Source organism: Carcharhinus amblyrhynchos, chromosome 4, assembly GCF_965287045.1.
Source record: "Carcharhinus amblyrhynchos chromosome 4, sCarAmb.v2.hapA, whole genome shotgun sequence".
Taxonomy (NCBI): domain Eukaryota; kingdom Metazoa; phylum Chordata; class Chondrichthyes; order Carcharhiniformes; family Carcharhinidae; genus Carcharhinus; species Carcharhinus amblyrhynchos.
Genome location: NC_137327.1, coordinates 116,892,466 through 116,913,788, shown reverse-complemented (window position 1 = coordinate 116,913,788; position 21,323 = coordinate 116,892,466). Strand labels below are relative to the sequence as shown.

At 44.1% G+C, this 21,323-nt stretch overlaps 1 protein-coding gene across 4 annotated transcripts in view; it reads left to right on the top strand.

Annotated features, from left to right (window-relative positions):
• The window catches only part of fgf13a (fibroblast growth factor 13a), a 494,238-nt gene that overhangs the window by 380,295 nt on the left and 92,620 nt on the right, over positions 1-21,323 (top strand). The gene's annotated exons all lie outside the window — the stretch shown is intronic.

Genomic DNA, 21,323 nt, shown 5'->3' with positions numbered 1-21,323 from the left:
AGTTTTCAAGAGATATGGGCTAAAGGCGGGAACATTGAGTTAGATTGCAAATCAACCATGACCTGATGGAATGCTAGCAAAGGCTTAAAGGGCTAAAGGGCATCTTCCTGTTCCTATGGTTCTGTGTGTCTGTTCTGTTTGCTTCAGCCACTCCTTGCAGGATTGAATTCCACATTCTAATTACTCTCTGGGTAAAGAAGTTTCTCCTAAGTTCCCTGTTGGATTTATTAGTGACTATCTTATATTTATGGCCTCTATTTCTGGACTCCTGCACAAGTGAAAACAGCTTCTCGGCATATACTTATCAAACCCACAGCTTGGAGCCAAATGAAATTAAAGTTTGAACATTGCCTTTTCGCTCAATAAACCATAGAGTATCATCATTTTCAAATCTGCCTCAGGAGCTGAGAATAAAGGTGCCTAACGCACCATCCCTGGAATTGCTCTCCCAGACTCCATTAGTACCTTTAGGACCATTGAGTCTTCAGTCATGTTTTAAAATTAATTGTCGAACAGTAGAATTATTCCAACGTTGTATAAGGCTCTGGTCAGACTCCATTTGGAGTATTATGAGCAGTTTTGGGCCCCACATCTGAGGAAGGATGTGCTGGCCTTGGAAAGAGCTCAGAGGAGGTTCACAAGAATGATCCCTGGAATGAAGAGCTTGTCATATGAGAAATGGTTGAGGACTCTAGGTCTGTAGTCATTGGAGATTAGAAGGATGAGAGGGGATCTTATTGAAACTTACAGGATGCAGTGAGGCCTAGATAGAGTGGACATGGAGAGGATGTTTCCACTAGTGGGAAAACCTAGAACCAGAGGGCACAACCTCAGGCTAAAGGGACCATCCTTTAAAACAGAAATAAGAAGGAATTTCTTCAGCCTGAAAGTGGTGAACCTGTGGAACTCGTTGTCGCCGAAGGCTGTGGCGGGCAGGTCATTGAGTGTCTTTATGACAGAGATTGATAGATTCTTGATTAATAAGGGGATCAGGATTATGGGGAAAAGACAGAAGAATGGGGATGAGAAAAGTATCAGCCATGATTGAATTTATGGTGACAGGAGAGAAATACAAAAGAGTTCAGAGGGGCAATTTTTTCACACAGAGGGTAGTGAGTGTCTGGAACAAGCTGCCAGAGGTAGTAGTAGAGGCGGGTACAATTTTGTCTTTTAAAAGGCATTTAGACAATTACATGGGTAAGATGGGTATAGAGGGATATGGGCCAAATGTGGATAATTGGGACTTGCTTAGGGGTTTAACAAACAGGTAGCATGGACAAGTTGGGCTGAAAGGCCTGTTCCATACTGTAAACCTCCATGACTCTATGAATGGTGGAGCAGACTTGATGGGCCGAATGGCCTTATTCTGCTCCTATGTCTGATGGTCATATGTTGTTATGATCGGCTTTCATGTTGATCATCACACTTGAGACTGATTGCATTTCAAATCGATTAGATTAGTAACACAAAATACAAATAAGGTGCGATTCAGGTATCTTGCTTAAATGCTTTTCTGACATCTGTAAAAAGGATGAATTGATTTTGATACCTTTTGGTTTCTGTCACACAAAGAGTGACCAGAGCTTTCACAGAAACTAGAATGAACTGATATAGTGATTTATAATGGGGAAGGGAGTGTAGACAGAAAAACATGCCAAGATCCTGACAACAGGAAGTATTGTCTGTAGATAGAAAGTACACCCTCTATGGAAGGCTTTCAATAATCAATTGTAATTAGAAACCTGGTTTCATAAGCTGCTACACCGGCATGGAGTAACACAGAACATATCCGGGCACAGTGTTGCGTATTATCTCTGCTAGGAATGTGGGATCACCGACCACCAGGATAATAAAATGCAGAATTTGCGAAACATGTTCAGTTGGCAGCTGTTGTAACCAATTTCCCGGCTCCTATTCCCGAAGATACTGAGTCACTCTGGCTCCACATTCTGGACATGAGCACAGATGTTAGTGTGACCCAGTGGGAAGCAATCAACACCCTCTCTATGGAGACTTTGATCAAAATGTCTTCAGGAAGATCGTCAGATGCTTCATAATAAATATGTTTGCGCAAACCATGGTCTCTGTCGTCAAGCAGGGAGACGGCCATTCTTTAATCAGCAAAATGCCACAAGTAGCAATGGAATGAGAGGATGATTCATTTCCGAGAGTATCAGTTGGTGACAGTTCATGTTTGCCAATGTCAAACCATTTGTGTAAAGTGAGAAAATTTAGAATCATAGAGGTTTAACAGCCTGGAAACAGGCCCTTTGGCCCAACTTGTTCATGCCGCCTTTTTTTTAACCCCAATTGCCTGAATTTGGCCCATATCCCTCTATCCCCATCTTAACACCATTTAAAAGATAAAATTATACCCAGCTCCACTATCATCTCTGTCAGCTTGTTCCAGAAACTCACCACCCTCTGTGTAGAAAAAATTGCCCCTCTGGACCCTTTCGTATCTCTCCCCTCTCACTTTAAACCTATACCCTCTAGTTTTAGACTCCCTGACCTTTGGAAAAAGATGTTGACAATCTAGCTGATCTATGCCCTTCATTATTTTATAAACTGCTATAAGATCACCTCTCAGTTTCCTATGCTCCAGTGAAAAAAGTCCCAGTCTATCCAGCCTCTTCTTATAACTCAAACCATCAAGTCCCTGTAGCATCCTAGTAAATCTCTTCTGCACTCTTTATCAGCCGATTTTTCCTTATCAGCCAATCAGTTTGGGCAGATAGTTAGGTATTAAAAGGAAGAATAAAAAAGCATATTAAATTGGTGAGAGAGCAATCTATGCATTTACCCATACTATGTATCAGATTTTCTAAAAGAAAATAGGTATTTCAGTAGCAGCTTTATACAACCACTGGAAGCCCAAAACACAGGGCAGCGAAGAATGTATTTTTGAAATGTTGTGTCAGTTTGCATGCAGTCAGATTCACAATCAACAATGTGGTAATGACCAGAGAATTCGCATTTCTTCATTGGCCATGCTAAATTGTCACTCAATCAGCCAGGATCAAGTCTCTGCTCTTTCAAATAGTATTATGGGATTCTTTACATTCAATGACAGGGCAGATAGCATCTCCAAAAGTTCACCGCTCCCTCAGTGCTGCTCCCTGTGGTCCAGATTTTGTGCTCAAGTCCTGGAGTGGGATTTGAACTCATAGCCTTCTGACGGTAAAGTCAAAATGTTGCCCAATGAGCAACAGCTGACACAACTGAAAAGTGTATACAGATAGCAAGCATTGTCACCATAGCAGCGTTTTGGACTAGTAAGCAATTTCTATGGGGCAATGTTAACCTACATGGTGATGGGGAACACATTAAGCAGATTTGAGCAGTGTAGTGGTGGACAACTTGTGGCCTGGAGGCTACATGTGGCCCATCTGGGGTCTGAGTGCAGCCCATGAGACATTTTGTTGACCAATGCCCATACATCGGGTTGCCACATTCAGCTGGTTTCTGTCCGCAAAGCCTTTTCCCTAGCAGTGTGGCTGAAGTCATACACACTTAAAGCAAGGGCGAGTGAAGTGAGACGCATGCTGATTGCTCAGAACATTCATTGAGTCCCTACAGTGCAGAAGGAGGCCTTTCGTCCCATCAAGCCTGCACCAATAACAATCCCACCCAGGCATTATCCCCTTAACCCCACATATTTACCCTGCTGGTCCCCCCGATGGTGACGGACAATTTAGCATGGCCAGTCGATCTGACCAGCATACCTTTGGACTGTGGGAGGAAACTGGAGCACCTGGAGCAAACCCACACAGACATGGGGAGGACGTGTGGACTCCTCACAAATATTGAACCGAGGCTGGAATTGAACCTGCGTCCCTGGAGCTGTGAGGCAGCAGTGCTAACCACTGTGCCACTGTGCCATCCCTAACATTCTATTAATATATAGATGCTGTAGTATTTTCTATAACTCATTAATAAATATTTGGTGTGTATTAATTGGATTTAGTTTTAGCTATGGGGCCATGGCAAATGAACAAACCTGATTTCAATTTTGTGGTCCACTGAGATGAAGGAGAGGGGTCATTCACCTGGTCCCCTCACTAGTCTAGGGTGCCCATCACAGGCACACTGAGTGACTTCAGCCCATTTTGTTACGTAGAAACACAGACTGGTCCACAGTAGTGAGTCTTGTGACAGACTAAACCTGTCTGACTAAAGAACTGCAAAAATCAATTGGAAAATTAATAACAATGGAATCCTGACATCAATATGTGTCGAAAAGATTGTAAATGTTTGGGAAGAAGCAGAATTTGAGAGAGTGGAATAGATTTGCAGTGAAATAGAAAGCAATAAGCAAAGCGTGTTGACATTACCTGCCTGGTACAGTGGCTGGGAATCTGAGCAATGTGTTTCTGTGGCAACAGAGGTAAGCCCTTATCCAGGGCTTACAATGTTTCTGATAACTGAAATGAATATTAAGCAGATATTGTAAAATAGATTGAAGGCAAGGCTGAGTTAGCCTGCAAAAGGAAGGTAGCAGATGATGCAGAACTAAATGAGTAATTGAAGTTTAGAGAGTCACCGACTATAACAGTTTCAATGCTGCTGAACATTATCAGAAATAGGAACCAGGAGACAACAAAGAGAATAAGTGTTCAGGCAACTAAGGCCAGGGCTAGCACATATGATCCATGCATTCCGACGTCACCAAGCACTCTGTTATATCCGGTGTGTGAAGCTGGAATCCTGGAACAAGGAGGGATTATTATTGAGTAAGGGTGAATGGGAGGTGAAGGACAAAAGATGGTTTGTTTAAAAAATGTCATTTTGGGACAGTATCAAGAGAATATGTTGAGAGGTAGCAGTGTGGAATTTGATAGGCTAATAGGTGATCAAGAGGATTTTTTACTACAATTGATGATAGTTGTCATGGTCACCGTTCCAGATTGTTGCATCCCGGATACAGAGTCAACTCCAGCCAAAAACTTTCAAATATACCACTTAACAGGTTACCATTAAACTCTGCTGTAAAGGCTATTAAAAGCTTTATTACGCAAAGTATTGGAACTCTATTCTATCAAAAGTATAAGCTTATGGCTTGAATTTAAATACCACCTGTTAAGAGGCACAGTGATCAGTCTCTTTTCTCAATGGGGTTTAATGGCTTCTCTGAATCCCAGAATCAGGGAGCTGCTTCTTGACGATGGTTGTTCCTGCAGGTTGTTGATCCTTTGTCTCTCGCTTTTATGCACATCTTGCTGGTACTGATTATGGTCTCAGTATCGTACTGACAGAACAGGCACTGATCAAGCACAGGGATCTGGGTGTCCTTGTGCATGTTTCTTTGTAAATAACAAATGAGACAATGGCTCCTGACTAGCAAGCAAGCTGGCCATTTTCAGTTTAGTGTTTACCCCAGTCCAACGCCGGCATCTCCACATCATTTTCAGATTAATCAGGCAATGCTTCATTTTAGGACATCTTGTTCATAATAATAAAGAATTCTCAAAGACTGTGCAAAGAGCTCCCCGTAACAACCTGTAGAAAGAAACAAAAATGGGAGGATCAATAAATGTTATGACTTTCTACCCAGAGAGAATTGTCCATTTCTCTGTCTGACTCCCTGCTTAGACATTGAGTGTAGCAAATAGAGATTGAACACACTAACGGAGTTAGCAGCATTCATATGAAATTGATCAGATGACTCTATTTTAGATAGTTGCATGGATAAGATGGGTATAGAGGGATATAAGCCAAATGCAGGCCATTGAGATTAGCATAGGGGTTTTAAAAAAAATGGCGGCAAGGACAGGTTGGGCCAAAGGGCCAGTTTCCATGCTGTAAACCTCTATGAGATTGGGCTTTCCAGTCTGTATAACATGGAGGCTTATCACCTTTCACATTTACTCATGGGTGAATTGGCAAAGCTCCCAAAGACCTCACTGTTTAAAAAGAATAGAAGCTGCTTTTAATATATTGATTTGATTTATTATTGTCACACGTATTCGTATACAGTGAAAGGTATTGTTTCTCGCGGGCTATGCAGACAAAGCATACTGCTGACAGAGAAGGAAAGGAGAGAGTACAGAGTGAAGTATTACAGTCATAGCTAGGGTGTCGAGAAAGATCAGCCCCTGCCACAGGAATTATAGCGAGAGGGCGGGGAGATGGGTAGGGGAGTGGACCATGCAAAGGTCCATTAACCTCGGGCAGGATTCTCCAGTTTTGAGGCGAGTGTGGCTGGAAAATCCCGCCTGTTATTTTTCACAACCACCAGATTTCCCAAAGCACTGGGAAATTGTTGTCAGTGGGATTGTTGTCAGTGCAGACTCAATGGGCCGAATGGCCTCTTTCTGCACTGTAGGGCTCTATGATTATATCTTAAGTCTACAACACAAACAGGTCCTTTGGCCCGACTGTTCCCCACATGAACCTCTTCCCATCCCATCACCCTATCCAGTCAGTATATTCTTCTATTCCTTCCTCCCTCACATGAGGCCCACTCAGCGCTGAAAATATATCAAAAAGCTGTGGCTCAGCTGCTTGCTTTGGATCACTATGTTCTGGGTTCGACTCCCACTCTAAGGCTTAAACATAAAACTCTGTGCTGACTTTCGAGTGCTGTACTGAGAGAGTGCTGAGAAGCTGACTTTCACATGGGATATTAAACCAAGTCTGCTTGCTTGGGCAGATGTAAAAGATTTATGACACTATTCTGAAGACTAGTTTAATGGTATAAAACTCTGTGGCATGGACAAATTGGGTCAAAGGGCCTGTTTCCATGCTATGACTCTAAGAGTAGAGGGGTCATTCTCAGTGTCCTGGCCAATATTTATCCCTGAAGCTGGACATGGCCCTTGTGGCCAAAGAACAACGAACAAAAGAACAAAGAAAAATACAGCACAGGAAGAGGCCCTTCAGCCCTCCAAGCCTGCACCAATCATGTGTTACTAACTAGACCATCCATTTGTATCCCTCTATTCCCAGTCTGTTCATGTGAAGGGATTAAGGGGTATGGAGAGAAAGTGAGAGTGGGGCACTGAAAGTGCCTGATCAGTCATTGAATGGTGGTGCAGATTCGAAGGCCAAATGACCTAGTCCTACACCAATTTTTATATTTCTTATGTTTATTGCTGTGGGAGCTTACTGTGCACAGATTGGCTGCCATGTGTCCAACATTTCAACAGTGATACAATTTAAAGGTATCTGTTGGCTGTGGAGCAGCTTGAGATGGCTGGTAATCATGAAAAATGCTGTATAAATGAAATGCTATCTTTGTCGTTACTCGGCTTCCCTTAAGTAGTCGCACATGTTCAGCCCAACCACTGCCTGCTCCCTGTAGGAGTGAGTTCCACATTCTCCCCACTCTCTGGATAAAGCAGCTTCTCCAGTGGTGTAGAAGTAATATCACTGGACTAGTAACCCAGAAGCTAAGGCTGATGCTTTGGGGACATGGGTTCAAACCACATCCTGCATGTGTTGGAATTCAATACAATTGGCTGCAAAAGCACTGAGGGGAAAAAACCTTTTCACACAGTGAGTGATTAGCACTGTCTGAGTATAGTGGAGACAGCTTCAATTGGGGCATTCAAGGGGAAAAGAAACAATCTGCGAAGTTACAGGGAGAGAATGTGCCATTCAGAGAGTCAGTGCAAGCATGATGGGCTGAATGGCCTCCTTCTATCCCACAACAATGTCATGAATTCCCTGTGGATTGATTAACTATCTTTTATTCATGGCCCCTAGTTTTGCTCTTGTTCACAAATTGAAGCATCTTTTCAGTGCCTAAGGCGGGTCATATTTGTTGTGCGCCTTGTCTTTGGTACTTGGAGTTGAATGTTGACGTTTCTAAGCTGGTCTTTCCTCACAGCAGAGTTGCTGACAGCAGCAGTTTCACCAGCGATCACCACAGTGTTCATCCTGTGAGTATGTCTGAGATAGATCCTTCATGCACAACCTGCAATAATCATTGACATTGCAAACATTTCCCTCAATAGATAGGAGAAGAATGAACCTGCATTTATATAGCACTCTTCATCACCTCACAACATTCTAAAACACTTTGCCAATGAAGGTTGTAGTCAATATTGCAATGTAGAGGAATGCAGTTATTATTTCTTTACACTGGTGGGTCACAGGGACAGCAATTAGGTAGCAATTAGATGATCTGCTGTTTATTAATGATGTTGGTTTTGCGATGAATAGGGATCAAGACATTGAGAGAGATCACCCACACTCCTTTAAACAATGCTATCTAGGAGATTTAACGGAGGTGTCTGAGTTTAACTTCCCCCCCCCGCCGCCGCCCCGCCGAAAAACAGCACATCCGACAAGTCTGTACTCCCTCAGTACTGCGCTTACACTCCAGTCTGAATTTGTCTGTGCAAGTCTCTGGAGTGGGTCATTAACTAACGACCAATGACTCAGGTGAGAACCCCAGCTGATAACTCACCAAGAACTGCTGGCACTGGCCACGATATGGAGGCAGAAACATTGTGGAGATGGACAGTTTAGGATGCATGAAGTGAGGGGTGATGGCAGCTCTTGCTGTGTTCCTTGAGAAACCCTGCCAGTCTGCAGTGTTGGTGACATGCGTTCTGTGGTGATGGACTTCACTTGAATTTAAATGCTGAGGGAGCTGCAACTTGTGAGGCCCTTCCACAGAGATATGAATTTCATCTGGTCCTGTAATGAATGAGGGACAGGAACTTCTCGCCTCTCTGTTGTACATTCACCTGTTTAGGGTGGTCCTCTGCACCACTGGATGGCCATCTTCCTTAGTGAACCTCTCCAAGCAAGCAGCATCTGGAGCCTGACTGAATGGGTGACACAGTGGCACAGTGACCAGTGCTGCTGCCTCACAGTGCCAGAGACCTGGGTTCAATTCCCAGCTTGGGTCACTGTCTGTGTGGAGTTTGCATGTTTTTCCTGTGTCTGCATGGGTTTTCTCCGGGTGCTCTGGTTTCCTCCCACAGTCTGAAAGGTGCTCAAGTTAGGTGAATTGACCCAAACAGGTGCCAGAATGTGGAGACTAGGGGAATTTCACAGTAACTTCATTGCAGTGTTAAAGTAAGCCTTACTTGTGATGAATAAATGAACTTTAACTTGAATGTCATCATCTTGAGCCAGTTGCTGACTTTGTATTCCGACTGATCTACACAATATTCAAGTGGGACAGCAGCACTTTGAGAGCTGCTGCTGTCCTGATTCCTAACCTCCCTGTGTAATAAAAACACAGAGGTGGAGCAGATATCAATTATTAAAATAAACAGACTGTGCAGAATCTGACAGCTTCAGTTATCCATTCCCAAAACCCAAGTCAGCATTTCAACTCTCGATCCCAGCTCCAGCTTTGCTCAGATTTGCAATTGCTCCTGAAATGCTAAATTTTAAAATCTTGTTTAACTAGACCATTGAATTTATGTTTCTTTTATTAATTCATGGAACATGGGCATCTCTTATTTATTGCCCATCCCTAGTTGAGAGTCAACCACATTGCTATGGCTCTAGAGTCACATGTAGGCCAGACCAGGTCAGGATGGCAGATTTCCTTCCCTAATGGACATTAGCGAACCAGATGGGTTTTTCCAGCAATAAACAATGGTTTCATGGTCATCAGAAGACTCTTAATGACAGATGTATTTTATTGAATTCAAATTCCACCATCTGCTGTTATAGTCCAACAGATTTATTTAGTCCACCAGATTATAGTCCAACAGATTTATTTGAAATTACAAGCTATCGGAGCACTGCTCTCCTTCGTCAGGTGAAGTGTCTTAATCCACTATTTTTTTAATCACAGGTGAATAGAGGGGCAAAAGAACAGGGAATCTTTCAGATATGCAGATGATGACCTCTTCCAGTAAAACAAATATAACAGAGTTTGAACATGAATATTATCTTTCTAAAATACTATTCTCATTATTAGCATCAAATTAGGTTGATCTGTGAATTAAACTCCAGGACACAAATCGAATCTTTCATTCTAAAATCAAATTAAAACCATGTGTTACATTGAATCACACCTCAGTGTTTTTTTGCACTAAAGAAATTGCCATTCAGGCTCATTAGTTTGGATCAGTTTTACCCTATTTGTGATGTTTCAGTTCAGTTGTTGAAGTCTGTGATATTTCACTGCAGAGATTACTAATTAAGCAAAGTGCCACAGCCATTTAAATCATTAAGAACATATTTGAATTGTCTGCATTCACTTCGCAGTAGCTTAATTGCTCTGTGCTCAGAACCCTACTGAGACACAGCTTCTAAACTTTCAGAATTATGCTTAACTTTTCGAGGAGCAGAGTTGGGGCAATTGATTTAACATGATCTCCTCCAGGACAATCATAGGAGGCCGGACAACAACTCTTCCAAACAACTGACTCAGAATGAGGGACTGTCCGGCCTCCTATGATTGTACTCCCATTCCCACATTCCTTTCCCATATTCCTGAAATGATTCCCCCTTCAAGGATTTAACAAATACCCAAGTGAAAGTGACTATTGACTCTGTATTCACCACACCAATCAGCAATGCATTCCAAATCTGTTGTGCAAAAATATTCGTTCTCAATCTTAGAAGCAGTTTGCAGTCCCCTTTTAAAAAAATTCCTTCAATACTGTTGTCTCTACCTCACACAGTAGAGTACCGCAGTCACTTCTCAACTTGTTCCTCCTGAGTCTCAGCAATGTTTGGAATTTAACTTCTTCGCAGAGTTACAATGCCGTTAACAATTTTTGAGCTCTTGTGATTTAGGAGATTGATATGAATTGCATTTATTGTGGCCTTTGATGTAGAATTTTAGTGTAGGAACTGAAATGGAGCCAAATCTGAATAAATGTCTCTGTTTTTATGCGTCTCAGGTGTATTGAGAAGGTTTAATTAAAGAATGCACGGGTTGCTTTGTTGTACTATTAAGGAAATGTCAAACGTGCTAAGTTACTCTTTAAATCAAAGATAGTGTTGGAATTGTAAAAGTGAATTTGAAATGCTCCATTAACAATTACAGAACTCTGCTTTAATCTAAAGCAGATGAATATTCTCTCTGCATTCTCCCTCCTCTATTCTTGCTTGTCTCTTGCGCCCTCTCATTTAACTAGGCCTTCATATTCCTTGCATGTCTCCACTTGCCAGATGCCTAGCTAAAGAGAATACAAAGGGGAGGAAGTAATGCTTCACTTGCACTGAGCCTTGTTCAGACCCCATTTGGAGTACTGCTCTCAGGAAGGATATTTGGCCTTGCAGGGGAACCAGCACAGACTTACCAGGAGGATACCAGGGCTTAAGAGGTTGTGAGAACAAGTACATAAACTTTCCCCTGAGCTAAACTGAGCATTTTAAATGATTCAAGAAAGTAGATGCAGAGAAATGATTTCCTCAAGCGAGTGAGTCTAGAACAAAGGGTCACTATCCTAAAATAAGAATGTAGTTGTTACAATGCAACCAATAGTAACATGCTGTGGTGGTCAGCTGACTCAATATAAATAGAAAGCAGATCACGATTGGGTAGAGCATTAGTGGCCCAAGTGGTGGTGTAATACTGAAGTGGGGGTTCAATTGAAACTTCGAAGAGTGAAGTCAGTAGTATCAGGATACAGAGCAAAGGTGTGTAGACCATAACCTACAGGAGCCATTCAGCCCATCGAATCTGCCCCACCATTCAATCATGATTGATAAGTTTCTCAACCCCATTCTCCTGCCTTTTCCCCATAACTTTTGACCCCCTGGAGTTGATGTGCAGATCCCTATCCCTGCCATCCCCCTCCCTCCCTATCCCTGCCACCACCTCCCTCCCTATCCCTGCCACCACCTCCCTCCCTATCCCTGCCACCACCTCCCTCCCTATCCCTGCCACCACCTCCCTCCCTATCCCTGCCACCACCTGCCTCCCTATCCCTGTCACCTCCTCCCTCCCTAATCTTGTCACCCCTTCCTTCCCTGTCCCAGTCGCCCCCTCCTCCCGTATCCCTGTCGCCCCCTCCTCCCGTATCCTTGTCACTCCCTCTCCTCCCTATCCCTGTCACCTCCTCCCTCCCTATCTTTGTCATCTCCTTCCTCCTAAGCTTGTCACCCCCTCCTTTCCTATCCCCACCACCTCCTTCCTCTCTATCCCTGTCACCCCCTCCTCCCCTATCCCTGCCACATCCTCCAGCCCCACAACCCACTGTTCTGAGTGTGCTTATCTAATTCTGGCCTCTTGACATCACTGATTTTAATTGTCCCACCATGGTGGCTGTGCCTTCAGCTACTTGATTCCTGAGCTCTGGAATTCCCTCCCTAAACTCTTTGCCTCACTATCTCTCTTCCCACTCCTTAAATCCTGTCCCTTTGACTAAGTTTTTGACCACCTGTCCTCAGTGGGGCTTGGTGTTGAATTTTTCTTTCAGGCCCCTCCTGTGAGGTGCCTGGGATTATGATCTGACTGAATGGTGGAGCAGGCTCGAAGGCCTGAATTTGCCTACTTCTGCTCCTAATTCCTACTTTCCTATTTTTTACTATTTGAAAGGTGTAATGTAAATCCAAATCCTTGTTGAAATATCGACCCAAAGATTTGGAAAAATGTGCAGCTTACAAGGAGGGGTGGCACAGTGGTTAGCACTGCTGCCTCACAGCGCCAGGGTCCTAGGTTCAATTCTGGCCTCAGGTCACTGTCTGTGTGGAGTCTGTACATTCATCCTGTGTCTGTGTGGGTTTCCTCCAGGTGCTCAGGTTTCCTCCCACACTCCAAAGATGTACGGGTTCGGTGGACTTGCCATCTTAAATTGATCCTAGTGTCAGGGGGAATTAGCTAGGGTAAACGTGTGGGCTTGAGAAATAGGGCCTGGGTGAGATTGTGATCAGTACAGACTCAATGGGCCAAATGGCCTCCTTCTGCACTGCAGGGATTTTATGATTTTATGAGTGATCAAAGCAAATATTGTAAATCCCATTTAAGGGGCCAATAAAGTAACGCAGAATGGAGAAGGGATTAGCGGGTTCTGTTGATCAGATGGGATAACAATGCGAGGGAGGAGGCCAGTGCGGACCAGTTAGGCCATGTGGATTATTTCTGTGTTGTATTTGTCAGACTATTACTCACTATAAACTGGATGTGTCAGTAATTACAGAATATTAATAAGTTCCATAAAATATCAGAGGAATGAAGATGTACATGCCCTTAATAGAAGATTAATATTGCAAACTGACTTTGAGATTTGTTTGACTGGTATCGTATGTAATTAGGGGTTGATCCTGCGTTTCCAAGAAGATTGACCAAGAATCAATCGCAATCTGGCCCTGTCTCTGGATAGCCCCATAGCTCTGCACGCCCCGCGCTGATGGATTAATTATGTACTAAACCACAATCAGGACTTCTCTCTAAGAGATAAAGACGCCCACAGAACTGACGCATGCATTGAGTTGGGCATTGGCCAGCTAACTGCCATCCAAATACCCTTGTTCATTCTGTACTTAAATACTTTGATCTCAGATTTTGGAGGAATGGCGTTGAAATTTTCAGATCAGATCTGAAATAACTCCTGAGAGGCGGGTGTCCCTTCACCAGATTCCCTTTATCTATAAGCTCAACTCCACTCCTCAGAGTGTTTCAGTACAAAGTCAGAATCTGGAGTATCAGTAGCCCTGACACTCCTCAATATACGTGCATTGATGAGGCTTCCTGATTGGACAATCATTACCTCAATCAGGGACATCTTTTTGGAGACAAACATGACTGGGCCACCCGGGCCCGTAACCAGGCCACCAAGTACCTCCAGGTACTTCTGCTAGAGCACTGCCTGGCAGACACAAGCAGTGTTTTTCAGCAAAAATCCCCTTTTTTGGCATCTATGAGTATGAGCTCCCTGATTGAAACAAGGTACCTGGAGGTATTTGGTGGCCTGGTTACAGGCCCGGGAGGTCCCTTATTTCAGTCAGGGAGTTCATACACTTACAGGCCAACCTCATGGGTCATTACAATATTAAATTGGCAGGATTTGGCCAATAAGGTACGCCAAAATACAGACAAAAATACGTTGGCCTTGGAAGTGATTGGATAAAAAGCTAGGAGCAAGGAGGCTAAATATTTCTTGAAAAATTAAATTAAACTAAATAGGGTGGAGGAGTGAAGAGATTTGGAAATGAATGTTCAGTATTCATTAAAAGCCGCAACACAAATTAAGAAAGAAAACAACAGCAACATTTTGCAGAAGCTGGAAACCTAGAATAAAATCAGAATTACTCATCACATCTAGCAGCATCTGTGGAGAAAGAAACAAAATTATTGTTTCAGGTCTGTGATCTTGAATCGGAAGTGGGATGTCAGACTGACTCATTTGTATTCATATTGGCTTTTGCAACCACAGGACTTCCCAGTGCCCTTTACACCCAATTATTGAGATTTGAATTTAGAATGAAGAAACAGAAAAAGATCCCTCAAACAGCAGTGTGGCCAGATCATCTGTTTCAGGGACAAATGTTAGCCAGGAAATTGGGAAGAACTTCCTGCTCTTCATGCAATCAAATTACTGGGCTTCATTTGTCTTGGAATAAGGTTCCACTTGGTTATTGCTTCCAAAGAGGATACTGAAGTTCTGGAGAAAGTGCAGGAAAAAAAATCTCAATGATCAAGCAGATGTAAAAGAGATGGCAGAGAACTACTGATAGACATCTTGATTTTCCAATTCTCATCCTTAAATTTCATTCTGGTCTTGCCCCTTTCTATCTCTATAATCTCCCTCAGGCCCATTAACCCTCCAGGATACTGAAATCCCTTCAGTTTGGTTCCTTGCACATTTCTGATTGTAGTTACTCCATCCTTGGTAGTGGGGCCTACATCTGCCTGGGCTCTAATCTCAGGAATATCCACCCTAACCTTCTCCTCTTTCACGCTTCTTGTTTAAAATGCTCCTTAAAATCAGTCTCTTTGACCAAATATTTGGGTCATCTACACTAAGCTTGTGTGTGACTGGCTGCAAAATTCCACTCGCTAATTTCTCCTGTGAATTGCCTTGGGACATTTCAGTACTTTAAAGTTGCTCTATAAATGCAAGTTGGTTGTTGTTGCCCTGAGATATGATTAACAGCCAGACCATAATGAACACTTTCTGCTGCTTGAAAAGTCATCCCAGGGTGTGCTACAACCAGTGAGAAATAAATCATTGCACATGCACACAACTAGTTGGCTCTTGTCCCAGTGTAAACCCACTCACTATGGATGAATTTAAGATCAACTTGTACAAATCTGAGGCATTATTAGTAATAATCCAAAATTTGAGAACTGTGTGCGAACTGTCATGTGAAGAGGATAAATGTTATGGACAAGAAGATAACGATTATGCAGAAAAATGGAACGTTAAAAATAGAACATTTGTGGAAGACTCGGGTTGGAAGGTTCCAGAACGATCAGGTGGGAGGGGATGTGTTAAATGGTTCATTAAATAATCCTTCACAAATAAAATAGTGGTTCCAGGCCTTTTGGCTCAAGAAGCTATGTGAAAACAGGCACTCTCTGAGCAACGGGAGACATTTTTCTCCTCAAAGCTGATGACAACCGTGGGCAGAATTGTCCACCCCTGCCGACGGCGGGAGTCAGAGCAGGCGGGCGGGGCATTTAGTTTGGTGAGAGGCAAAAAAATCTGTTTCCTGCTGGCAGGATAAAAATTGCAATTTTGTTCTCCTAATTTTTGAGCTAGGGACAAAACAGGCCAAGCTTCCTGACAAAGAATGTTGAGAATCCCATTCACATCCATTACCATTTCATGCATATGTATTAAAAGGCCACCTCACTGGAATCAAATTGCCCGGTATGGAGGGGAGGTCCTATGAGGAGAGACTGAGGGATTTGGGGTTGTTTTCGTTGGAAAGAAGGTGGCTAAGAGGAGACCTTATTGAAACATACAAGATGATTAGAGGTTTAGATAGGGTGGACAGTGATAGCCTTTTTCCTCGGATGGAGAAAGCTAGCACAAGGGGATATAGCTTTAAATTAAGGGGTGGTAGTTATAGGATGGATGTCAGAGGTAGGTTCTTTACCCAGAGGGTGGTGGGGGAATGGAATGCCCTGCCTGCTGCAGTTGTAGATGCGCCTAGTTTGGGGGCGTTTAAGAGGTCCGTGGATAGGTTTCTGGATGGAAAGGGATTGGTTTAGGTTAGAGGGTCATTGCTTTTTCCTTAATTGGTCGGCGCAACATCGTGGGCCGAAGGGCCTGTTCTGCGCTGTAATGTTCTATGTTCTAAATTCACTTCCCACTCCCCACCAGCGAGAAAGTAGAATGTTTAACTTTAATGACTGTGTATAGGTGGTGTACCCTTGGCAATCTTCACCTCTTCCATGACTTTGAGATTTGTGGATTTTGTTTTCTCCGTGAGGATCTCACCTAACTTCATTCATATCGAGTGCCAGTTGCAAACATTGCGCTAAGGCTGGATAAGGGAGGCAGGCGTGGGCTAGAGCAGGGTTGGAAGGGTGGAGCGAAGGCTGGACAGGAGAGGCAGGCTTCCGGGGTTGATGGTGGGGAAATTGTCTGGGGAAAGTGGGATGGAAATATCAGATGAAATTGTGTGGGGGGCGGGGGTGGCAGGGAGGTGAGAAATGTCCAGAAATGGGACAATGAAAGTGCCTAGGGGTGTATAGGATGGGGAGTGTCTTATAGGCACAAATGATAGGAGGGAAGTGTCACAGTCTGGGATGTCATAGGATGGCTGGTCCAGGGTCATAGGCTTGGAGCTAAAGGGTTCATGGGGTGAGTCATGGAGGTGGGTTAGGAGGGGATAGAGTCAGGGTGGGCATGGGCAGGATAGTTGGTGTTGGCTCTGAGGGGAGGGAAGGCATGTGGAGGTGGATTGTAAAAGGGTTCAGGGTAATGGAGGGAAATTCAAGAGTTGACAGAGGGGAGAGGAATGATGATAATTCGGTGGGTCAAGAGTGATGGGGTAAATTGATGGGTGATCAGGGGAAGGTAGAAGGTGTTGGATCGAGCTTGATGTGCCCCATTTTCTAATCTGATCTTGTCCATTCAGTTAGTCACCCAGTGGGATCCCTCAAAGTGGGAGAAGGGCTTTTAGGGTGGAAGCAGTTCAAGGTGAGCAGAAGTCACCGCCTAACAACCACCTGTATAATTATGACACAGCAACAAGTTTGTTCCCGACTTATGGGTCCCAGAACATTGAGACCCCAGCAAGGTGTCACTCATTCTGTGGCATTGGCTGCAGTCAAAGACAGAGATGAAGGAGAGCGGGGATGCCTCTAGGGGGCATAACCGATGGATGACACCAAACTCTGACTCCAAGTCTCCATCCTCTTGGTTGAATAGTCACGGCTGACAAGGGTTCTTATGGGGAGCAACAGGAGGATCATCCATCTATGATCCTCCAGAATCCTGCACGGCATAACTAGCGAGGATATTCACAGACATCTTCAACCTCTCTTTACAACAACCTGAGGTCCCTATCTGCTTCAAGAAGACAACCATCATCCCGGTACCTAAGAAAAACCAAACAGCGTGCCTTAATGACTATTGACCATGCTTCTGATATCCATCGTTATGAAGTGCTTTGAAAAGCTAGTCATGGCACAAATCAATTCCAGCCTCACAGACTGCCTGGATCCACTAGTTTGCCTACCGCCGCAACAGGTCCACAGCAGACGCCATCTCCCTGGACCTGCACTCAACCCTAGAATACCCAGATAACAAGGATACCTTGTCACACTCCTATTTATTGACTACTGCTCAGCATTCAACACTATTATTCCCACGAAACTCATCTCCAAACTCCGTGGCCTGGGCACTTTGCGCTGCGACTGGATCCTGAATTTCCGAACTCACAGACCACAATCAGTAAGGATAGGCAACAACACCTCCTCCATGTTCATCCTCAACTCCGGTGCCCGACAAGGCTGTGTTCTCAGTCCCCTACTGTGCTCTTTATATTCCCATGACCAAGTGGCCAAATTCCCCTCCAATTTGATTTTCAATTTTGCTGACGACACCACCATAGTGGGTCGGATCTCAAACAATGATAAGACAAAGTACAGGAATGAGATAGAGAATCTGGTGAACTGGTGCAGCAACAATAATCTCTCCCTCAATGCCAACAAAATAAAGGAGATTGTCATTGACTTCAGGAAGCGTAAAGGAGAACATGCCCCTATCTACATCAACGCGGATGAAGTAGAAAGGGTTGAGAGCTTCAAGTTCTTAGCTGTTCAAGTCACTAACAACCTGGCCTGGTCTCCCAATGCCAACACGACAATAAAGAAAGCCCACCAACGCCTCTACTTTCTCAGAAGACGAAGGAAATTTGGCATATCAGCTATTACTCTCACAAACATAAAGCATTCTTTCTGGTTGTATCACAGCTTGGTATGGCTTCTGCTCTGCCCAAGACTGCAAGGAACTACAGAAGGTCATGAATGTAGCCCAATCCATCATGTAAACCAGCCTCCCATCCATTAACTCTGTCCACACTTCCCACTGCCTCAGCAAAGCAGTCAGCATAATTAAGGATCCACACACCCCAGACATTCTCCCTTTCACCTTCTTCCTTCGGAAAAAAGACTCAAAAATCTTAGGTCACCTATCAATCGAGTCAAGAACAGCTTCTTCCCTGCTGCTGTCAGACTTTTGAAAGCACTTACCTTGCATTAAGTTGATCTTTCTCTGCACCCTAGCTATGACTGTAAAGTTATATTCTGCACTCTCTCGTTTCCTTCTCTATGAACAGTATGCTTTGCCTGTACAGCATGCAAGGAACAATACTTTTCACTTAAATATTTGTGACAATAATAAATCAAATCAAATCAATGTCCTTTACCGAGAAGGAATGGGGTGCAGGTATCACATGTTTCTATGATGTTCAGATTGTTGTTGTTCGTCCTTCGTCATCGATGAGGACCTTGACACCTTAGTCATTTCGAGGCTGGTTACTGTGTGTCCGAAGATGACTGATCAGGCCAATTCGGGCACGGAATGTCCTGGCACATATTGGACAGACTTGTGTAGACACTGTAGTTGTTGCACTGGTGGATCTGGACTTCCACAGCAGTTGTGCTTCAGCAATACACCTTGCTTCGTAAGCTTTTGACAGCCTTTGTGGATGAGGCAGCGCCAGGTAGGGTGGTTTTTTGCCAGCGTTTCCCAGGTGATCGTATCAATGTCAAGCAACTTCAGGGGGGCCTTGACTGTGTCTTGGAAATGTTTCTTCTGCCCTCCATGTGAGTGTCTTCCAGTAGAGAGTTCCCCAAAAAGGAGCTGCTTGGGTATGCGCTGGTCTGACATACGGATGACATGACCTGCCCAACGGGACTGATGGTAGACTGGCTCTAGAGAGAACTTCAGTGTCTGCTACTTTGTCTTGCCAACGAATGCGTGATATTCTGCGAAGACAAGTCATGTGGAAATGATTGAGCTGTCTTGCATGCCTTCGATACACAGTCCACGTTTCACAGACATACAGGAGGGTAGTGAGTACCGTGGCACTGTAGACCTTCAGTTTTGTTGCTGGGCTGATTCCTCAACATTCCCATACAGTGGAGCGCAGTCTACCAAAAGTAGAACTTGCCTTTGCTATGCTGCAGTTAACTTCTGTATCAATAGTCACTGCTTGGGAGAGGGTGCTGCCAAGATAAGTGAACTGGTCCACTGCCTGTAGTTTCTGCCCTTTGATTGTGATTATGGGTTCTGTCTACGGTGTATGAGGAGCAGGCTGGTACAGACTTCGGTCTTTTTAATGTTGATGGTGAGTCCAAAGTTGTCACCAGCCATGAAAAATTTGTCCATTCTGATTTGCATCTCTGGTTCTGAGCCAGCATACAGGGTGCAGTCATCGGCAAAGAACATAAGAACATAAGAAATAGGAGCAGGAGTAGGCCATCTAGCCCTTCGAGCCTGCCCCGCCATTCAATAAGATCATGGCTGATCTGAAGTGGCTCAGTTCCACTTTCCCACCCTCTCCCCATAACCCTTAATTCCCTTGCCTATCAAAAACCCATCAACCTGCGTCTTAAATATATTTAGCGAGGCAGCCTCCACCACTTCAATGGGCAGAGAATTCCAGAGGTTCACCACCCTTTGAGTGAAGAAGTTGCTCCTCAACTCCATTCTAAACCGCCCCCCCCCCCCCTTTATCTTGAGGCTGTGCCCTCTAGTCCTACTGTCCTTTCTGAGCGGGAAGAGCCTCTCCACCTCTATCCTATCCATCCCATTCATCATCTTATATGTCTCAATGAGATCACCCCTCATTCTTCTGAACTCTAACGAGTACAAGCCTAGTTTATTCAGCCTCTCCTCATAGTTCAACCCCCTTAACTCCGGTATCAGCCTAGTAAACCTCCTCCGCACTCCCTCCAAGGCCAAAATATCCTTGCGTAAGTGCGGCGACCAAAACTGCACACAGTACTCCAGCTGCGGCCTCACCAGTGCCCTGTACAGTTGCAAAGTGCCCTGTACAGGCAAAGAGGAAATCTCTCAGAACAGTCTCTTTTACTTTGGTAATAGCTTGAAGTCTCCTCAGGTTGATGAGTTTCCCATCCACTTTGTGCTTGAGGCTGATTCCAGCAACTCTGTCCTGGAAGGCACCATTCAGCATGGCAGTAAACATCATGCTGGACAGTGTGGGTACGAGCACACAGCCCTGTTTGACGCCATTGTTGGTGACTGGGAATGCCTCAGAGGATCCTCTGCCATCCAGTACTCTGGCCATCATGCCATCATGGAACTGGCGTACTATCTGAATGAATTTGGGAGGGCAGCTGAACTTTGACATGATCCTCCACAGGTCTTGTCGGCTTACAGTGTCAAAGGCTTCAGATAGAGGTCAGATGTAGGGCTTTCCACTTGCCTGCTGGAGGGATGGAGGGAAATCTGTAAAGGCTACACTCACTTAATGTATTACTTCAATTTGTTCACACGTCCATTGAGGTGTCGATGATGTCAGCTGCACACAGCCTTGCCTTAGTAATTGTTCTCATTCTGGTTACTGGCCCTTTGTTAATGCAAACAGTTACTCCCAACTTTCTCGATCCAAAATCTTCATGATTTTGAGGACCCAATAAATCTTCCTTTTGCCTTCAGAACAATGCCAGTTTTCTTTTTCAATCTAGCCATGTAACAGAAGCCTCTCATTTCTGATACCATTCTTGTAAATCTCTGCACTCTTTCTAAAGCCTTGAAATTCTTCCTTAAAGGGTGGTGTCTCAATCTGTACACAATATTCAGCTGAGCTCTAATCAGTCATTGGTAAATGTTCAGCATAACTTGTTAGCGTTTATACTATATGCCTCTCCTAATAAAGCCAAAGATTGCATAGAAAGATAGAACATAGGAGCATAAGGAGGCCATTTGGCCCTTTGAGCCTGTTCCGCCATTCATTACAGTCATGGCTGATCA